Source organism: Orcinus orca, chromosome 10, assembly GCF_937001465.1.
Source record: "Orcinus orca chromosome 10, mOrcOrc1.1, whole genome shotgun sequence".
Classification (NCBI taxonomy): Eukaryota; Metazoa; Chordata; class Mammalia; order Artiodactyla; family Delphinidae; genus Orcinus; species Orcinus orca.
Genome location: NC_064568.1, coordinates 43,085,427 through 43,104,517, shown reverse-complemented (window position 1 = coordinate 43,104,517; position 19,091 = coordinate 43,085,427). Strand labels below are relative to the sequence as shown.

The 19,091-nt window shown below is 40.3% G+C and overlaps 1 long non-coding RNA gene across 1 annotated transcript in view; it reads right to left on the bottom strand.

Annotated features, from left to right (window-relative positions):
- Window positions 1-8,635: 8,635 nt before the first annotated feature.
- The window catches only part of LOC117195855 (uncharacterized), a 34,570-nt gene continuing 24,114 nt past the window's right edge, over window positions 8,636-19,091 (bottom strand). The window contains exons 2-3 of the long non-coding RNA XR_007469882.1: window positions 11,301-11,669; window positions 8,636-8,891 (exon numbers count right to left, since the gene is read on the bottom strand). This is a non-coding gene — a long non-coding RNA (uncharacterized LOC117195855). The remainder of the gene's footprint in view (window positions 8,892-11,300; window positions 11,670-19,091) is intronic.

The window sequence follows — 19,091 nt, the reverse complement described above, 5'->3', positions numbered from 1 at the left end:
GAATTTATCCCAGAGAAATGAAAACTTACATTACAAAATATCTGTATACGAATGTTCATTAGCAGCTGTATTTGTGATAGCCCAAAAACTGAAAACAATCCAGGTGTTTTTCCAACAGATGAACGATTAAAACAATTGTGGCACCTCAATACCATGGAATACTACTCAGGAATAGAAACAAATGAACTACTGATACATGCAGCAACCTGGATGAATCCCCAAAGAATTATGCTGAGTGAAAAAAAAAAAAAAAAAAGAAAACCAACAAAACAATACCAAAAGTCCACATGATTCCATCATTTAATACCATTTGGAAATGACAAAAATATAGAAATGAGAGGGGGATAAATTAGGAGTCTGGGATTAAAATATACACACTACTATATATAAAATAGATAACCAACAAAAACCTACTGTATAGCACAGGAAACTATACTCAATACCTTGTAATGGAAGAGAACGTAAAAAGAGAATACATACATTTATATATATGTGTATATATATGCATAACCAAATCACTTTGCTGTACACCTGAAACTGACACAACATTGTAAATCAACTATATTTCAATACAAATTTTTTTAAAAATTTAGAAATGGGTAACAGATTAGTGGTTGCTGGGGTTAAGGAGAGTGTATGGCCCTTAAAAGGCAACATCAGGCATCCTTGTGGTGATGAAAATGTTTTGTATCCTGTCTCTGTCCATGTCACTCTCCTGGTTTGGACCATAGTTTGTAAAATGTTGCCATTTGGGGAAATCGGGTAAAGGGTACACAGGATCTCTCTGTATTCTTTTTTTACAACTGCACATGAATCTACTACTACCTCCAAATAAAAACTTCAATTAAAAAATAATAAAAAAGAAAACTGACAGAAAAAAAATTGTGAAGCATTAATTTTAAAAATGTCTCTTGGGAATTCGCTGGTCGTCCAGTGGTTAGGACTTGGTGCTTTCACTGCTGAGGGCCTGGGTTCAATCTCTGGTCAGGGAACTAAGATCCTGCAAGCCGTGCGGCATGGCCAAAAGTAAATAAATCCTAAAAATTAAAAAAAAAAAAACACCGCCTCTTGATACCACTTCCCCTTCTGTACCACAATCCCATTTCTCTAGTCTCCTTCACAGAAAAACTCTTTTTAAAACATAGTTTTCTTCTCTGCTTACTGATTGCAATTTCTCTCTTTCCATTTTCTCTGAAATGCACTCCAATCAAATGTCTGCCCACATGGTTTCACCAAAATAGCTCTGGCCAAGGTCATGTACAACACTACTAACGCCTATGGTCAAGCCTCAGTTCTCATCTTAACGTATGAACAATATTTGATACAAGTGATCAGGTTTCTGCTCCTGGACACACTCTTTAGCCTTGCTTCCAGCATTTCTCATTTTCTTGGTTTTTCTCTTATGTCACTGGATGCTCTTTCTCTGTTTCCTTTTCTGCCTCTTCGTCTCTCCAATTTCCTAATGTTTTAGCATCCCAGGGCTCCATCCTTGATCTTTCCATGGTCTGTCTATATTCACTCCCTAGGTACTCATCCAGCCTCATGGATGTAAATATCATCCATCTACTGATGACTCTGAAATTTATATCCCCAGCATGGACATCTCTCCCAAACTGCAGACTTGTATGTCCAGTTGTTTCCCTAACATTTCCCTCCTCTCGTGTGTTAATAAATATCTCAGAGTATTGTGAATGAAACTAACTTCCTGACTTCCACTCAAAACCTGTTCCTTCTCAGTATTCTCCATCTTGGCTTATAGCATCTAGTTGCCCAGTCCCCAAGCTTGGACCATCCTAGACGCCTCTCTTTCTCTTCTGAGTGAAATGGGAGTCCTTGGAGGTGCTCAGCAGAGGCAGGACATGATGTTATAGATATAGATAACTTTAATTAGATGTAGTTTATACATCACATAATTCATTGTTTTATAGCATATTCACAGAGTCATGCAACCATCACCTCAGGTAATTTTAGAACATTTTCATCACCTCAAAAAGAAACCCCTTCCCCTTTAGACAGCACTCCCCAATCTTCTCATCAACACCCACCCCAGGCCTAAGTAACCACTAAGTCACTTTCTGTCTCATACAGAGACATATATAATTTGCCTACTCTGGAAATTTCATATAAATGAAATTATATCTGTATTTTTTTGTGACTGTCTTTCACTTAGCATAATGTTTTCAAGGTTTATCCACGTTGTGGCACGCAGTATCAGTACTTCATTCCTTTTTATGGCCAAATAATTTTCCATTGTATGGATTTACTACATTTTGTTTATCCATTCATCAGTTAATGGACTTTTGGGTTGTTTCCACTTTTTGACTGCTGTGAATAATGCTATGAACATTCATATATAAATTTTTATTTGGACATATATTTTCATTTCTCTTGGGTATATACCTAAGAATGGAATTGATGGGTCAAATGGTAACTTTATATTTAACTTTTTATGGAACTGCCAGACTGTTTTCCAAAGTGGCTACACCATTTTACACACCCAACAGCAATGTATGAGGGTTACTTCACATTCTTGCTAACACTTACTGGCTTATTTTTATTCTAGTCATGAGAGTGGGTGTGAAGTATTATCACACTGTGGTTTTGATATGCTTTTCCCTGATGACTAATGATGTCGATCATCTTTTCATGTGCTTATGGCCATTTGTAAATCTGCTTTGGAGAAATATCTATTCAGAGCCTTTGTCTATTTTTGTATTAGGTTATTTGTCTTTTTATTATTGAGTTGTAAGCATTCTTTATAAAGCGTCGATTTGCAAATATTTTCTCCCATTCTGTGGGTTGTCTTTTTACTATTTTTATGTTTGTTTTTTTAACATCTTTACTGGAGTATAATTGCTTTACAATGGTGTGTCAGTTTCTGCTGTATAACAAAGTGAATCAGCCATACATATACATACAACCCCATATCTCCTCCCTCTTGCATCTCCCTCCCACCCTCCCTATCCCACCCCTCTAGGTGGACACAAAGCACCAAGCTGATTTCCCTGTGCTATGCAGCTGCTTCCCACTAGCTATCTATTTTATATTTGGTAGTGTATATATGTCCATGACACTCTCTCACTTCGTCCCAGCTTACCCTTCCCTCTCCCCGTGTCCTCAAGTCCATTCTCTATGTCTGCGTCTTTATTCCTGTCCTGCCCCTAGGTTCTTCAGAAACATTTTTTTTTTTTTTAGATTCCATATATATGTGTTAGTATACGGTATTTGTTTTTCTCTTTCTGACTTACTTCACTCAGTGTGACAGTCTCTAGGTCCATCCACCTCACTACAAATAACTCAATTTCATTTCCTTCTATGGCTGAGTAATATTCCATTGTATATATGTGTCACATCTTCTTTATCCATTCATCTGTCAATGGACACTTAGGTTGCTTCCATGTCCTGGCGATTGTAAATAGTGTTGCAATGTTCATTGTGGTACATGTCTCTTTTTGAATTATGGTTTTCTCAGGGTATATGCCCAGTAGTGGGATTGCTGGGTCATATGGTAGTTCTATTTTTAGTTTTTTGAGGAACCTCCATACTGTTCTCCATAGTGGCTGTATCAATTTACATTCCCACCAACAGTGCAAGAGGGTTACCTTTTCTCCACACCCTCTCCAGCATTTATTGTTTGTAGATTTTTTGATGATGGCCATTCTGACTGGTGTGAGGTGATACCTCATTGCAGCTTTGATTTGCATTTCTCTAATGATTAGTGATGTTGAGCATCCTTTCATGTGTTTGTTGGGAATCTGTATTTGGAGAAATGTCTAGTTAGGTCTTCTGCCCATTTTGGGGTTGGGTTGTTTGTTTTTTTGATATTGAGCTGCATGAGCTGCTTGTATATTTTGGAGATTAATCCTTTGTCAGTTGCTTCGTTTACAAATATTTTCTCCCATTCTGTGGGTTGTCTTTTTGCTTTTTCGATAGTGTCTTTTGAAGCACAAAAGTTGTGTGTTTTGTATGCTAACACATATATATGGAATCTAAAAAAAAAAAAAAATGGTTCTGAAGAACGGAGGGGCAGGACAGGAATAAAGACTCAGATGATAAGAACGGACTTGAGGACACGGGGAGGGGGAAGGGTAAGCTGGGATGAAGTGAGAGAGTGGCATGGACATATATACACTACCAAATGTAAAATAGCTAGTGGGAAGCAGCCGCATAGCACAGGGAGATCAACTCTGTGCTTTGTGTCCACCTAGAGGGGTGGGATAGGGAGGGTGGGAGGGAGATGCAAGAGGGAGGAGCTATGGGGATATATGTATATGTATAGCTGATTCACTTTGTTATACAGCAGAAATTAACACACCATTGTAAAGCAATTATACTCCAATAAAGATGTTAAAATAAATAAATAAATAAAATTAAAAGGCAAAGTTAACTTTAAAATATATCTTTATCATCCTTAATAAAGGGCTTTTACCCTTACAAAAAAAAAGTTGTGGTTTTTTTTTTTTTTTTTTTTTTTGATGAATTCCAATTGATCTTTTCTTTCGTTGTTTGTTATTTTGGTGTCATAGCAAAGAATCCATTGCCTAATGCAAGGTCATGAAGATGTACACCTATGTTTTCTTTCAAGAGCTTATAATTTTGGCTTTTATATTTAGGTCTTTGATCTATTTTGATTTAATTTTTTTACATGGTGTGAGGTAGGAGATCCAGCTTCATCCTTTTATATGAGGCTATTTGGTTGTCTCAATATCATCTGTTGAAAACACTATTCTTTCCTCATTTTTGTTTCTGTTTTTGTTTTTGTTTTTTGCAGTACGCGGGCCTCTCACTGTTGTGGCCTCTCCCGTTGCGGAGCGCAGGCTCAGCAGCCATGGCTCACGGGCCCAGCCACTCCGCGGCATGAGGGATCCCCCCGGACCGGGGCACGAACCCGTGTCCCCTGCATCGGCAGGCGGACTCCCAACCACTGCGCCACCAGGGAAGCGCTGTTCTTTCCTCATTGAATGGTCTCGGCACCCTTGCCAAAAATCAGTTAACTATAGAAACACAGATTTATTTATGAACTCTCAATTCTATTCTATCGATCTGTATGTCTAACCTTATGTCAGTAGCACATTGACTTGGTTATTGTTCCTTTGTAGTGAGTTTTGAAATAGAAAAGTGTGAGTCTTCCAACTTTTTCTTCGTTTTCAAGATCGTCTGGCTATTCTGGGTTTCTTGAGTTTCAATATGAATTTTAGGATCAGCTTGTCAATTTCTACAAAGAAGCCAGTTGGGATTCTAACAGGAACTGAATTAAATCTATAGATCAATTTGGGGAGTATTGCTAACTTAACAATATTCCGTCTTCTGATCTATGAACATGGGATGTTTTTCCATTTTTGTAGATCTTCTGTAATTTCTTTCAACAACATTTTGTAGATTTCAGGATATAAGTTTTGCACTTGCTTTGTTAAATCTATTCCTAAGAGTTTATTCGTGGTGATGCTATTACAAACAAAATCATTTTCTTAATTTCATTTTTGGATTGTTCGTTGCAAGTGTATAGAAATGCAATTGATTTTTATATATTGATTTCATATCCTGCAACCTCACTGAACTCATTAATTAGTTCTAATAGTTTTTTAAGGTTTCTTAGCATTTTCTATATACAAGATCATGGCATTCAGAAATAGAGATAGTTTTACTTCTTCGTTTCCAATCTCAATGCCTTTTATTTCACTTTCTTGCCTGATTTACATTTTAACAAATCCTTCTGGCTGCCTTGCTGAGAATACACCAGATCAGGATCAAGAGTGGAGCAGGAGTCCAGGTAAGAAAGGACTGTGCCTTGGACCAGGTGGGAGCAGAAGAAAAGTCACAAAGTACTTCAGGGTGTTTCTCTTTTGTTCTTCTCTCCTTTAGTTCTTCTTTGTCTTACTGGCCATTTGGTGATTTTTTTGCCTCAACCAACTGCAAAGCCAGTAACAACTTTTTAAAAATCCTCGTGTAGTTAAAAAAAAAAAAAAAAAAAATTTCTACATGAAGGATGCAGGCACCAGACAGGAGACTAAAGAAACCCAAACCCTACAGGTCCCATTTCTGCAAGAACAGACCGTACAAGACTGATTGGACTGAAGGCCTATTTTTATGAGAAGAGAAAAGAGAAGTATCTGTCACCAGGTCTCAGAAATGCTGCAATCCTCAGCAACCAGCTAAAGATAACCCAGGCAAGGAAATCTGTGCCCAGACTTGGGGGTCCTCAGTGCTCTGGGTACACAGGATAATTCAGGCTTCTCCAGTGAGTGAGCATACCACGCTTTCAGATCCTTTGCCTTGGGGAAATTAGCTTAACCAGCCTTCCCCAGAAACTTACTTCTCCCTGTAGATAGAAATACAGGAAAACTCCCCAGAAGTTCCCCATACCCAGTCCCTCCAAGCGAGATACGATCTCTCCCTCCTGGTGAGCAGGACCCTAGTGTTCTATTGAATAACCTGGGCTGAGCCTTGGGTGAGATAAGGGAGGTACCTAGGGCACTCGTATGACTCTGGGAGTGAGGGCCTCCTTAAACTGTGCATCCAAGGCCCTTCGCTTACCTCTCCCTAGTGCTAGCTCTGGTTCTAATCCCAGCTCTGCCACTGACAGGCCATGTAGACAAGGACAATCCCTTGTCTTCTCTGGGCCTCACTTTATTCATCTGAGAAATCAAAGTGCTGGACTTAGATCAGTGTTTCCCCATAATGAACCCTGAACCCAAACTGATCCTTAATTTTCAGTCACAAAACCTTTTCCAAAGTCCTCATTTCTTAAAATCTGTAAACCAATTCAAAAAACTGCCCTGTGAGAACTTAATGTATGACTATAGAATGTAACAGATATGTTCTCCATATGACCCAATTAGAGAAACTGCTTCATCTTACCTCCAGCCCTGTAGGGGCCTCCCCAGGAACTACTGTAACTTTGTTCCCCACCCTAACCAAAGGTAATTGGACCAGAGGCAGACCCCAGATCCAAGATGAACCAATCTATAGTCTGGATGGAGACAAGCAGATTATCCCTCTCAAAACTGGGGCATCATAGAGACTCTATAGCTAATAATGGTGTGCAGCCCTGTGGTCAAGTCAGACAAACAGGCTGGTGGTCATGGGGCCCACATGAAAGAATAGGAAGCTGCTGAAAAGAAGGAGGCAGAGAGAAGCAGCAGAATGAATAAATCCTGTGGCTCATGAGAGATGAGAAACTACTCGGCTCTTGAGAAATGGAGAGTGCCCTTGCTTCTTACTTTCCTGTATTGCTGCCAATGTGAAGCATGAACTATCCTTGCATTCTTGAATGTGTCCTTACACAAACCACAGCCAAAGGAACTGTGAATATAGCAGAGGAAAGGACAGATTCTTCAACAAATATAATTAATTGCTATGCTTGGGAGAAAACAGAGAGATCCTGCCTCATACTGTGAAGAAAAATTTCCAGAAGGATTTTTTTAAATGATGTTTAAAAAGAGAACTTTAAAAAATGTATATTCCTTCCTTCCTGCATAAGTTAGTTTTCTCTTCCTTTCCCTTCCCTCTCCTTTCCTCCCCATTCCTTTCCTCTACTTCTCTTGGGGATGGTAGTGGCCACAAAGGTAGTGGCAGAGGGGTCTGGGAGCCAAGGAGGTGACCAACGTGGTAGAGAAATTACTTACAGACAGAGAGATTGAGTACATAAATAACCATATTGAAGACAACAAATGAAGGTTTTCTTGTTCACAGAGAAGGAAGTTACATAGAAGGAAAGGGGAAAGGCTAAAAATAACCCTGACGTATTGATGGAATTAGAGGTACCAGTGCAAATTCATGGGCCTTTAAAACATAAATAGATAGATATAGAAATAGTTATAGTAGTACGTAGGGTACACACACAAATACACACACACATGCACACGTTTACATGCGTATATGATCCACCTCTGTACATGAGAAGGCCTACAATTGATGAATCCCAGAAGCAATAAGCAACCAAATACCCAGATTTTAGTTTCCAAATATCATTCTCCACTCCAGAACTCCTTGGAGAAATAGCGAATTGCAAGGCTGAGGCAGGGAAATTACAAGATAAGCCTGGAACATTTTCTTGTGCCAGAAAGTAAAGAATTGCTCAAAAAATTATGGGGACCTAGCTGAAATTCAAGGGGCCAATTGTGGTTTTTTAAAATTTTGGGGGGAAGTATGGTTGATTTACAATGATTCAGGTGTACAGCAAAGTGATTCAGTTTTATATACATTTTTTTCAGGTTCTTTTTCATTATAGATTTTTATAAGATATTGAATATAGTTCCCTGTGCTATACAGTAGGTTCTTGTTGCTTATCTATTTTATATATAGTAGTGTGTATCTGTTAATTCCAAATTCCCAATTTATCCCTTCCTCCCCCAAAGGAGCCAATTTTGATGAGGCTCTCCTGCTAGCCAAATCTGGGAATGATTTGATATAAAAATAAATAATGATAATAATGGATTAAATCCATTGAATAAAATAGTATTCCATGGGCCTACACTGATATAAATAAATGAAGGAAAAAAGACATCTCTTCCTTATAATAGAATGCCAACTAATAAACATAGCAGGAGTGATGGTAACAGAAAATGGCCATTTGGTAACCACTATAATGGTAGTTAATTTAGGCAAGAATCACCAATGTCTAATAAATCAAATGAATAGAGATTTAATGAAATGTAGGATATTGGCATAGTTTGAGAGTATCTTCCCATAAAATACTTATCAATTACAAAAAGGGAAATAATGACTTAATGTGGAGAAACCAGGCAGACACTGAACTGACCAAGTGATCGAGATTAATATTACCAGCAGTAGAACTGGTCAATGTCACGAGCCTCCTGATGCGATGCAGTGAGGAGAAGACAGCATCACTTCTGTATATTCCTTCCAAGAATGCATGTCTGAGTCCCGTCCTGAGGAAACATTGATGAAACCAGGCTGAGCTTTAGCCTACAGAATGAAAATCCTGTACTCCTTCAAACTATTAAGGTTGTGAAGACAGGAAGAGACTGAGGATCTGTTCCAGATTGAAAGAGACTAAAGAGATGTGATTATTAAGTGCAAAGTGTGATCCTGGGCCAAACAGGAAAGAGACCTTGTTGGGATAATTGGTGAAATCTGAACAGACTCTTTGGATTGGATGTCAGTGTTATACCAATGCTGATTTCTGATTTCCTGATTTGGAGGGTTGTATGCCAGTTATGTAGAAGAGTGTCCTTAGTTTGGGAAGATACACAGTGAAGATTTTGGGAGTTTGGGGCATCATGTTGCAAATATATAATTTATATACTTTTTATATTTTAAATAATACCTAAGCAAATTTTATGTATTTTACTTATTTATTGATTATCATTGGTATCCCCAGAGAGAGATTCTGCAATTTTATCCCTCAGTCCTACTACTGATTTTTTTTCAATTTAACTAGTATTTATAATTTCCTAGAATTCTTTTTTGTAACTTTTTCCATAACCATCTGTTTTTGTTTTACCAACAAAATACGCTCTCAATCCTTCCTTCAGTGCTGGACATTGCCAATTGCGCATTCCCTGGGTGCCTCAACATCAGCCTGCTCAAAATCAACTCTCCATCTTTGTCCACAAGCCTATGGACCCTGCAGTCTTGTAGGCCACTGAAAGCAATAGCTTTTCTGAGTGGTATGGGGAGCCACTGAAGGGTTCTGAGCAGAGAAGTGACATGATAAAATTTGCCTTGCAAAAGGATCACCCTAGATCCATTGAGAATAGACTGTAGGGAGGCCATGGAAGAAAGAGCCCAGGTAGAAGTACAGTGAAAAACTACGCTGGTTTGCCCCAGGGTTGGGGGATTTCCTGAGACAGGACTTTCAGCACAAAAACAGAAAACCGAAAACTGGGAAAGTACCAAGCAAACTGGATATTCTAGTTAGGAGATTATTCCAGAAGGTGCAGGCGTGAGATAATTTTAGCATGAGCTAGGAGGAGGTGATTATCAGATGTCATATTCTGGATATGTAATGGGTATATAATATATCAATAGAATGTATGAGATGTGTCATGTGAGGAAAAGAGGATTCTCATGTCCTTGGAGTACTGGGGGGAGACCTGAATTATTATTTACTGGGGGAGGAGGGGGACTGCCAGAGGAGACATTTAGAGGGGGGATGGGAATTGGGAGCTCAATTTTGGACTTGCTAAACATGAGGCGTCTATCTGACATCCAAAAGAAGATGTTAGATAGGCATTTTTTTAAGACTTTTTTTTGATGTGGACCATTTTTAAAGTCTTTATTGAATTTGTTACAATATTGCTTCTGTTTTATGTTTTCAATTTTTTGGCCCCGAGGCATGTGGGATCTTAGCTCCCCAACCAGGGATGGAACCTGCACCCCCCTGCACTGGAAGGCGAAGTTGTAACTACTGGACTGCCAGGGAAGTCCCTAGATAAGCATTTAAATACACGAGTCTCGAGATCAGAGGAGAGAAGTTAGGGATGTAGATATTGTATATTGTATGTACATGGCCTCTAAAAAGATAAAAGAAGCTCATGAAGAGTGTAGATTAAAGAGAAGAGGTTCGAGGACTGAGTCCTGGAGACAAGATTTGTTTCGGTAGAATGATGGGGGCAAAATCTTGATAAAGAGAGAATGGGAGATGACGAAGGAGGCAACAAGTATAGACAAGATTTTCAACAAGTTTACCTGCAAAGCGAGGAAGAAAGGCAGTAGCCAGAGGCAGAAGCAGAGGATTGTTTGTTGTTGTTGTTCTGACAAATACTTTTTTTTTGGCCACGCCACACAGCATGTGGGATCTTAGTTCCCCGACCAGGGACTGAACCTGCACCCCTGGCATTGGAAGCATGGCGTCTTAACTACTGGACCACCAGGGAAGTCCCTGTTTGTTGTTTTTTAAGATATGAAAAATAAAAGTGTGTTTGCATGCTGCTGGGAGTGATACAGTGTTGGTGGGGGGGGCTGATGCAGGAGAGAGGGAAGAGAGTGGTGAAGCTACTTCTTAAGGTGGAGAGAGGGGATGGGATCTAGGGTTTAGGGGAAGCAGCTGGGTTTAGCTAAGAGTAGGGACAATTACTCCATATATAATATGAAGGAAGATAGAGTACATGGGCAACGGATCAGGTAATTGAGTAGATCTAGTGGTGGGAACTTATGAGAATTCTCATCTAAATCTTCTAATTCTCAGGGAAGTCAAGGTAATCAGCTGAGGGTGAGGTTGGGGGAGGCCACACTGGAGGTCCAAAAAGAGAGGTAAAGATATAAAATCATTATCTAGGGGAAGAAGGGCGTGAGTGGAAGAGAGAAAAGAAGGATGATTACTGACCAGCACTTACTTGGGGTTTCAATATTCACATGGATTTAGAGGAGGCCAGTCAGCACTTTCAGTTCCCTGAATTATATCTGGTGTGTTTTGTTTTGTTTTGTTCCTGTTTGTTCATCTTGGTCCTTCTTAATTTTCCTGTTGCTTTTGCAGAAACGTCTGGTGGCTAGTTGTTGCCCATTCATACTTGAAATGAGGGGCTGGGTTAATTAATATAGGTGACTGAAGACACACTCTTCTGACAAAAAGCACCCTCCAGCGCTGACTTGACTAAATGGAAAAAGGTCCAGAAGCAGACACTTCTCTTGGTCAAGTTTCAGAACCAGGAATGAAGAGGATTTGGTATGAAAAAATAAATGCTAACAGCAGTCAAAATTGTCACCTGCAAAAGAAAGAGTATCAGAAGGTCACCAGCAACCCCGGGGGCTAGAAGACAAAAACCAAACCTTCAAAGTTCTAGAATTCCAGACCCTGCCAATTACCAGATGCAGCACGAGGGTGGAATAAACACACCCTTCATTGTATCAATACTTAGAATGTATTCCAACAAAATAAGGGAATAAATGGAGAAGGTTCTTGGACAGAGGTTTACCTTTTTTTTTTTTTCCTTCACCCTGCCATGAGGCTTGTGGGGTCTCAGTTCCCTGACCAGGAACTGAACCCAGGCCACGGCAGTGAAAGCCTGGAATCCTAACCATTAGGCCACCAGGGAACTCCCAAAAGGCTTACTTTTAATTACTCCTAGTTGCACACCTTTCCTGAGGTTTGAATGTCTTTACTTTGTGAATTTATTAGTTTTACAACACTTTTTGTATAAACAAGGGCTTACTGTTTACCTCTCAGATCATCAAACTTCTAAACACTACAGCTTCTCCCCTTTCTTTTCCCACATGGCTTGAAGTATTGGAAGAACAGGTATGCTTACTTCCTTATTCATTTTTCACACCAAACCTCTTCCTTTTTCATATTATCAGAAGTATTTAGACTTAACTATAAATAACCAGTTTCATTGTTCATCATTGCTCCATACATAAATGTCTCTTTATTATAGAAGCTTGCCTCATTTTAATTTATTTTTCTTTGGGCTGAATTATATGGTATAATTTCTAAAGTTACACATTTTCTTCATCCTATCTCTAAAACACTTAGCTGATTTCTATTATTAAATTAAAAGAGGACATATATCCTGGCTGTTTAGTAGAATTCATAGAAATGCACACCCCAGGAACTAAACGTAACCGGCAATATCGAATTCCATGAGCTACACTCCATGGGAGCACTAATCTTAACTATAACCATAAATGTCCTAGCAGGGAATACTTAACACTGAAGGTTAAACCCTAATCGTATCCCAACTCTAATCCTAGACTAAATAAAACAAAGCACTACAACTTACCCTAAGCCCAATACCCTACCCTAACCTAAATCTTAACCTCAACCTTAATCCCAATGCTGTATTTTTAAAACAGGAGATTTTGGTACCTATGTAAAGTGGTTTATCAAAATAGTGAGTAGAGAAAGAATCTCCTTCCACTCTCCTTGTTGCCCCCCTGCTCCAGTCCCCGGCCTCCCACTGTCCCCTCACTTTCTTCAGGTCTTTACTCAGATGTCACCGTCCACAAAGTGTTTAGGACCAACTGCACAGTTAGGGAGAACAGTCCCCAAAGAGACCACCCTCACTTCTGACAACAACTGCAAGTTCAGGGGTCTCCCCCTAACCATCGTCAGGTTTGATAATTTGCTAAAAGGACTCACGGAACTCAGTGAAAGCTGACAAAGTCATGGTTAAGGCTTATTACAGGAAAGGGATACAAATGAAATCAGCCAAGGGGACAGCACAGGGCAGAGCCCACGGGGGGTCCAAACAGACACTCCTCATGGCTCTCTGTGGAGCCATGGATGATGCGTGACCTCCTCCCAGCTACAAAATGTGACAATACACAGAGCACTGTCAACCAGGGAAGGTCACCCAAGCCTTGTGTGTCCAGGGTATATAGTGGGTTTTCGTCACGTGCTGCTCATGTAGCTGACCTGCAGTCGCCAGCCCCTCTCAAAGGGCGGCTAATAGCTTTAGTCTCCAGCTGACCTGAAGCTCAGAACTCAAGTGTGACCCAAAGTCCCCATCATAAATCACACTGTTAGACTGTCCAGTGGCCAACCCCCCCCTCCCTGCCCTCAGGCAAACAAAGACACTCCTACAGGGGCCTAGAGACACCAACCAGGAGACGAGGAAAAGGCCAGACTCCCCCTTTGGGTGAAGTTAATTCTTCACCACATACCTTCTCAGTGTGACCCTCCCAATTTAAACATGCAACTTCTGCCCCAAGAATCCACATCACCACTTATCACCATGAGGCATAAAATTCATTTTACTTGATTGATTATCTACTTTCCTCTCCATTAGGAATGGAAGCTCCACGGGGTTGGGAATTTTGTCTGCTTTATTCACTGCGTGTTCACTGTGTCACCTGCTTCTAGAACTGCACCATCCAATACTGAACCAACTAGCCACTTATGGTGAGTGAGCACCTGACTAGTAGCTAGCCCAAATTAAGTGTAAACTACACACTGAATTTTAAAGGCATCGTATAAAAAAAAGGATGTAAAAAATTCCACTGATACTTTATTATATTGGTTATAAGTTGAAATATATTGGGGACATATTGGGTTACATAAAATATATTATTGAAATTTATTTCACCTTTTTCTATTTTGTAAGCTTATTTAATGTGGCTACTAGAAAATTTTAAATTACATATGTGGTTCCAATCTGAATCTCACTTTATATACATATATAAGTAAAATTTACTATTTTTATATATATATACACATATGTATGTTTATACATCAACACAGATCTAGAAGAGATGTCAGCAAACGTTTTCTGTAGAGCATCAAAAAGTAAATATTTTAGGCTTTGTGGGCTATATGGTCTCTGTTCAGCTCTGCCATGATAGCACAAAGGTAGCCATAGACAATATTTAAACAAACACATGTGGCTGTGTTCCAATAAAACTGAATTTATAAAAACAAGCAGCTGCATAACTTGGCCTGTGGGCCACAGTTTATGCACTCCTGATCTAGAACATTGTTTAGTCCATAGTAAATATTCAATAGATATTTGTTGGGCGAATGAATAGAAAGAAGGCTAAAGTGACAGCACAGTGAGCCTGGGAGCATGGTTAATGCCGAAGGTAATCAGTGGCCAGAAAATGTAGACAACTCAGAAAAGCTACCCCAGCTCCAGAGCTCCTCATAGGATTGGCCGCTGTGATCCTTGTTGTGCCTGCAACCTTTGTTGCAACTGCACTGCAATTCAAGTGTCAGCTCCACTCCTCACAGGAGTACATCTCCTATCCCTCTCCCACCAGTACTGATCCCCTAAGCACTCCCCCAAAAACTTCTGGCATGCAAATCTGCATCTTAGAGCCTGCGTCCTAGGGAACCTGACCTGCAACAGCTGATACCAGGAGCGGTCTGAGAAAGCAGACTCTGGACATGGGATTTTGGAGTTGATTATCTATCAGCTGACTGGCAGCGAGAACCCCATTGCTGGTTGTAAGTTAAGGATGCATAGCCCCTGGCAAGCTGTGGCAGTGCAAATGTTAAAACTGTAAGTGGTGGTGAACTGGGATGATATGTGGAGGAAGAGGATGCGCTGATGGGTGCAATGTATCAGGATTTTAGAGGGTGCGTATAGTTATTACAGGGGCAGCGGAAATGAAGGCTGCTGCTGGAGCCATTGAAGCATCAGAGAAAGACAATGCCAAGGGTGAACGCCAGGGGTCAGCATATAGAAATCTCATATCCTGTATCCAGAGGTCAGAAAAGGCTGGAGGGCCAGCGTAGACAGGGAAAACAGTAAGCAGGCCTTTGCTTCAACCCAGGCAAGGGATGGAGCTGGCTTGGCCCAGGATACCAGTGGCACAACTGGGAAGTGGTCAGATCTTGGCTGCATTTTGAAGATAAAAGCAACATAATTTGCTATGGTGTTTGCATTAGTTTCCTATTGCTAGTATAACAAATCACCACAAACGTAATGGCTTAAAACAACACAGATTTGTTCTCTCACAGTTCTGAAGGTTGGAAGTCTGAAAAGAGTCTTTGGGGGCTAAAATCAAGACGCTGTCAGGGCCGCTTCTTTCTGGAGGCGCTGGGGGGAGATTCTGTTCCCTTGCCTTTTCCATCTCCTAGGGGCTGCCTGGATTCCCTGGCTTGTGGCCCTTTCCTCCATCTTCAAAGCACATCACTCCAACTTCTGCTTCCATCCTCACATCTCCTTTCTCTGACTTTGACCCTCCTATCTTCCTTGTGATTATACTGTGACCACTTCAATAATCCAGGATAATCTCCCCATCTCAGAATCCTTACTGCAATCACATCGGCAAAGTCTCTTTTACCGTGTAAGGTAACATGTTCATAAGTTCCAGGGATTAGGATGTGGATGTCTTCAGAGGGCCATTGTTAAGCCTACCACAGGGTAGGATGCAGGGGTGCTAGAAAGAGAAGAGTCAAGAATGACCTTAACAGTCTCCCAAGGCGACAGAAATAAAAACAAAAATAAACAAATGGGACCTAATCAAACTTACAAGCATTTGCACAGCAAAGGAAACCATAAAAAAAAAAAAACGAAAAGACAACCTACGAAATGGGAGAAAATATTAGCAAATGATACAACAGACAAGGGCTTAATCTCCAAAATATACAAATAGGTCATACACCTCAACAACAAAAAAACAAAAATCCAATTGAAAAATGGGCAGACCTAAATATGTCTTCCAAAGAAGACATACAGATGGCCAGTAGGCACATGAAAAGATGCTCAACATCACTAATTATTAGAGAAATACAAATCAAGACTACAATGAGATACCACCTCACACCAATCAGAATGGCCATCATTAAATAGTCTACAAATAACAAATGCTGGAGAGGGGGTAGAGAAAACGGAACCCTCCTACACTGTTGGTGGGAATGTAAGTTGGTGCAGCCACTATAGAAAACAGTATAGAGGTTCCTCAGAAAACTAAAAATAGAATTACCATATGATCTAGCAGTCCCAGTCCTGGGCATATACCCAGGCAAAACTCTAATCCAAAAAGATACATGCACCCCTATGTTCACAGCAGCACTACTCACAATAGCCAAGTCATGGAAGCAACCTAAATGTCCATCGACAGATGAATGGATAAAGAAGATGTGGTACATGGACTTCCGTGGTGGCGCAGTGGTTAAGAATCCGCCTGCCAATGCCGGGGACACGGGTTTGATACCTGGTCCAGGAAGATCCCACATGCCATGGAGCAACTAAGCCCGTGCGCCACAACTACTGAACCTGTGCTCTAGAGCCTGTGCGCCACAACTACTGAGTCCACGTGCTGCAACTACTGAAGCCCGTGCACCTAGAGCCTGTGCTCTGCAACGAGAAGCCACCACAATGAGAAGCCCGCACACTGCAAAGAAGAGTAGTCCTCACTCGCTGCAACTAGAGAAAGCCCGTGCACAGCAACAAAGACCCAACACAACCAAAAAAAAAAAAAAAAAAACAAGTAAAAGATGTGGTACCTATATACAATAGAATACTACTCAGCCATAAAAAAGAACGAAATAATGCCATTTGCAGCAACATGGATGCAACTAGAGATTATCATACTAAGTGAAGTAAGTCAGAAAGAGAAAGACAAATACCACATATCACTTACATGCAGAATCTAAAATATGGCACAAATGAACCTATCTACAAAACAGAAACAGACTCACAGACATAGAGAACAGACTTGTGGTTGCCAAGGGGGAGGGAAGGACTGGGAGTGTGGGATTAGCAGATGTAAACTATTACATATAGGATGGATAAACAACAAGGTCCTACTGTATAGCACAGGGAACTATATTCAATATCCTGTGATAAACCATAATGGAAAAGAATATAAAAAAAAGAATGTCTGTATGTGTATAACTGAGTCACTTTGCTGTACAGCAGAGATTGGCATAACATTGTAAATCAACTATACTTCAATAAAAGAAATAAAAATAAAAAAGAATGACCACAATGTTTGGAGGCTGGAGCATCTAGAAGGATGGGTGGCCATGACCTGAGATCAGGAAGACACAGGCTCAGAGATTCAGGCAGTTCTTCTTTAGAAGCTAAGTCCTTCCACCTCTCCCCCCAGAGGCTTCCCTGTGTTAAAAGATACTTTTCAGAAGGTAAAACCATGACTCTCTTTACAGAAGTAAAAATGAACGCATGTTGAGGAATTTATTTTACTCATATGATCTGAGAAAACCAGGCAGATGTTATAACCGATTCTAAGGAAAGCTTAAAACAGCACAAATTTATATGGTAAAGGAATGTTGAGATGAATTACAAATGGGGACAAAAATGAACAGGGCTAGAACCTGAAGACCCAGAAAGGTATGTTGCAGATGGTGCATAGTTATCTACTAAAACACGGAATTTTTTCTACACCTGATTCTCCTGTCAGAATACTCAACACGTAAGTCTCAGGTGGGAGCAGGAGCACCTGAGAATGAGAAGGTGGGTTTGACATCTAACAAGATCCAACAAAAGACAACAGGAAGAAAAACAAAAATGACACATATCAACACAAACATTTTGCATTGGATTCATTATAATACTTTTTGACTGGTTAGTATTTCTTTGTAGAGAAGTTGTTATAGCCTAAGGTTTGTGTCTCCCCAAATTCGTATGTTGAAGACCTAACCCCAATGTGATGGTATTTAGAGGTGTTTCAGTTTAGATGAGGTCATGAGGATGGAACCCCATTGATAGGATTAGTGTCCCTATAAGAAGAGGTAGGGAGACCAGAGCTCTCTTTCTCTCTCTCCCCCATACCATGTGAGGACACAGGGAGAAGGTGGACATTTGCAACCTAGGAGGTGGCTTTCACCAAAGAACCAAATCAGCAGATGCCTTGATCTTGGACTTTCAGCCGCCAGAACCGTGAGAAATCAATTCCTGTTGTTTAAGCCACCTAGTCCATGGTATTCCATTATGGCAGCCCAGCTGACTAATACAGAAGATGTTGATTTTTTTTTTTTTTTGGTCCAGTCACTATGTAATCAGCCGCCCGGTAACATTTTATATTCCACTCAAATACAATTAGACCAGACTGAATGAAAACAAGTGTCATTCACCCACTTTCCTAGCCATTATTGCTTTGGAACCAAGAAAGTATTACTTTTGTGCAGCTGCTCCCGAGCGCACATGAGTCCTTCACTGTCGGTGACTAAACTGGAGGTACAATTATTTGAATAAATAAGTAATAAATTTAGTGGTATCCTCTCTTATATGTTCTTTTTTTCCCCATCCCTTCTTCTAGTCCAATTAACACGCATGGGAGAGAGGGAGGGAGAGAAGGAGTGAACACTTTGCTATACAGTGACATTGGCAGAGCAAGAGGACACACTCCAGGACAAGATAGAAAATCTTACACAGTCACCCATATCTTGTCAAAGAAGAATGTGTTGGGAGGAAAAAATTTCCCTCTACCAGCTTAGGTTCAGTGGTGGGGGGCCTGTGAATTAACTAACAAAAGACAGATTAACAGGAGAGAAGACCACGTTTATTTACCAGAGAGGCTTCAGATGAATTGGCTCCCTGGACATCCAAAGATAAAGGTTTATAAACCCACTTAACGACTAGAAAGGAGGGAGAAAGGTCTTCTGTGGAAGAATAAATGGAAGGTAGGACAGTTTCAGATAAAGTTTGTTTAAGCAATTACTCATCCCTGTGATAGTGGTTAGTCTCCCTTCTGGCTGTAAACCTGCCAGAGAGGATTTATAC